The sequence below is a fragment of the Echinops telfairi genome, unplaced genomic scaffold, assembly GCF_000313985.2.
Source record: "Echinops telfairi isolate 266 unplaced genomic scaffold, ASM31398v2 ScPeMD7_7400;HRSCAF=8409, whole genome shotgun sequence".
NCBI classification, from domain to species: domain Eukaryota; kingdom Metazoa; phylum Chordata; class Mammalia; order Afrosoricida; family Tenrecidae; genus Echinops; species Echinops telfairi.
Window position 1 is genome coordinate 44,537,663 of NW_022111300.1, and position 2,950 is coordinate 44,540,612.

General features: G+C 52.1%; 1 long non-coding RNA gene across 1 annotated transcript in view; it reads left to right on the forward strand.

Annotated features, from left to right (window-relative positions):
* LOC123522384 overlaps window positions 1–2,534 on the forward strand; it is an 8,377-nt gene extending 5,843 nt beyond the window's left edge. The window contains exon 3 of the long non-coding RNA XR_006680643.1: window positions 1,366–2,534. This is a non-coding gene — a long non-coding RNA (uncharacterized LOC123522384). The remainder of the gene's footprint in view (window positions 1–1,365) is intronic.
* Window positions 2,535–2,950: the final 416 nt, after the last annotated feature.

A 2,950-nucleotide genomic window follows, 5' to 3' on the forward strand; every position in this document is an offset into this window, starting at 1 on the left:
GTGCCTGGAAGAGAGTGAGCGTGGAGAAAATGGAGAGGAGAGTACCTGTGAGGTAGCCAGGAAGTACACTTTCATGGGCTTTGTAGGTCATGGTGAATTTTATCCTAATGAGATGGGAAACCGTAAAGAACTTTGACTGAGAAGTGATAAATCAATTCGATATTTTAAGACAGGGGTTATAAATAGTTTGTTGTTGCTCTATGCCAGCGGTTCTCAACCTGTGGGTCAAGACCCCTTTGGGGGTCAAATGACTCTTTCACAAGGGTTGCCTAAGACCATCTGCAAGGCGATCTCCAGTGGCCAACAAGTGGGCTTTGTGTCTCCACTCAGCACCCCCCCCCCCATTTACTATGACATGATTTTTTGTCATTGTGTGCTTGTTTTAAAGGCAGGGTTCTCCATCAGTTCCACCCACTTTCAACAGTGAGCTAATGACCACAGAGACTAGGTGGAAAGGGCAATATCTCAGTCCGAATGGAAAGGGGGTCATTTTGATGGCAACATCCCAAAGGGTTCATTTTTCCATCGCAAACCCTGGGCCAGTCCTAACGCCGATGCCAGACTCTGTCCCATGTTAACAACTCAGCCATCCCAGGGCAAAACCAGCCGATGACCAGGCTCTCCTAGCGTTGGGGGACATACAATCGTGAGCCAACGAATCCCTTCTTCCCTCCCATTCGGCGGGGCCCGAAAAAAGAAACCGTTTTGAACAGGACACCAAATGCTTCCAGAAGGAGCTTCTTTACCGAGAACTCCCTCCCTCCCGTTTGCTACAGGAGGAGTGACCTTCACCTGACATTGATCCACTTCTTCTGTTTCCCTCCCTCCCTCGAATCCCACCTTCAACTATCACGTCGATGGCTGGCGGTGGATGAGACTTAAGAGCAGAGCGCTGTGGTAGCGTCTCTATCCATCGGGTGCCACTGAGAGCAGATGACAGCCGTGTAATGGCTGTGACACCCTCCCCCAAATGATTCCCTTTTCCCTAGACGGTATCCTGGACCCCACTGATCAAACTGGTGCGCTGGGAAGCACAGTGACGTGGAAGCCAGATAGGAGTTGACAAGGTAGTCTGGCACGGAGGATTTGCTCTCTAAACTCAATTTCCTCTGGGGAGTCGCTCCTCTCTGCTGGCTTAGAAAATGGATTGAGCAAACTGGCTGCACACCCATTAACCCAGGAAATCACAGTGCCTGTCCCAGAGAAGCCTCGTGGAGGGGGGAATTGGAGGGGAGGGGCACGTAGCAGCGCGTAAGGCAGTGGGTCCCCTTCCTATCTCCCCTCTTACAGGAACACCAGAAAGCGTTTGCCTCGGGACATTTCTGTGGACACTCACCACCTTGAACCCTGCTTTTCTCCGCTCAGGTGGCGTGTCCGGAGCTGGTGAGGTTCCCGACGATGGGCAAGGCTGGAGTGCGGAGAGGATTTGAGGACAACAACTACAGAGTCCCCTTAGCAGAGCTGTGGAGTGTGACAATGGTGTTTGTATTCACATATCAAACGCCATTATCACACTAAATAGCTACTGCTAGGCAACGCTCCCACCGGATACCCACCTTGGCACCTGTCTGGTGCAGGCAAGAGAGGTTCATCTGCTCTCGGGGCTCTGGACATTCACAATCACTGGGTCAATGGCAGTATGTCTGTGCTGGAAACAACCTGTCTATCTGGATCCAGCTGTCGCCTGCTGATGTAATGTCATACCCTAACAGATGGTGAACTCTTTTGTCATTTTTTCCCAAGCCAATAAAATGTCAGCAGGGACCCTCAGCTCAGGGGGAGGCACGTGGGACCCTCTCACTCCAGGAATGGGGGGATGAAACAAGCAGCCAGGAAAGCGCTAGGTAAAGAACACTACAAGCAATCGAGGTGATTCGAACTGCCCACAGAGAGCTACCCCAGGAAGGTGGGTGGGTCCTCCCTGCCCCACCAGAAACAAAGGCACTTCGGTGTGGCTTCCCTGCCTTTTCAGAGAGTCTAGCGTGTGTTCGGCACGTCTACTGATCTTCCTCGGCGACCAAGCTGATTCCCGAATGTGTGTGCTAGGTTCGGCTCCCTTCTGTCTCCGTGAATCTCCATGAGAAACTCACACCTCAGCCTGTCCCAGCAGTGGAAGCTCACGCAGTTGCTGGGGCAGTCGGATCCCTTGGGTGGTCTGGCTTGGTGCAAAGGAGCTCTGGGAGTGAGTGCTCAGAGCAGGGCCTGGGTGAAAGCCGGAGACTCTTGCCCTGGGGTCACCTGAAACCTCACCCCACAGATAGGCCTTCTTAAAACCAAGCAGTTGCTTAGTTCAACTGGTTTAAAAATCAACATCTGCTGCGAGCGTTCAGTTCCTCCAAGGACTATGTGAGATCCCGGGACAACAGCTCCTGGAAACAGCCCGGAACCTTGGGGGCAGCGGCTTCGTGGAGATGGGGGAGGAGCAGCTCAGAAAGGGAGGGTGAGAACAATGACACAACTCAGGGGCCGTCATCAAATTTGCTGCGTCTATTCTCCACGATGAGAAATAAAATGATGAAGAGATAACAAAGTCAGATAGGGTCCTCGCACTCGATTGGGGGACTGTCTTCATTGTTCTCGTTTTGCGTATTACATTCTAATGCGTAACACTTTCCAAAATAACTCAAAGTCCCTTGCTTTAGCATTGCGTGGGTGAAGCTCACCCACCCACAATGAGCAGCAAAGCTTTGGGATTCAGGGGAAGCTTCACTCTCCAGGATGCCCCGCACCCTTCCAACTCCCAGGGCTCTCATCCTGGCATCCGCTGTGGGCGAGAGGAGACCTGGCCCTCCCTAGCATAATGTGTATGTCGGTTGCCTTTATGTCTAGAGTGAGCACTGATTGAATGGCATTTACACAGGAGTCGACTGCCTGGCAGATCACTCCCCGCACATGATCCATACAACACAAAGATGACAGATTCCACAGATGGTAAACGGAGACGCAGAAT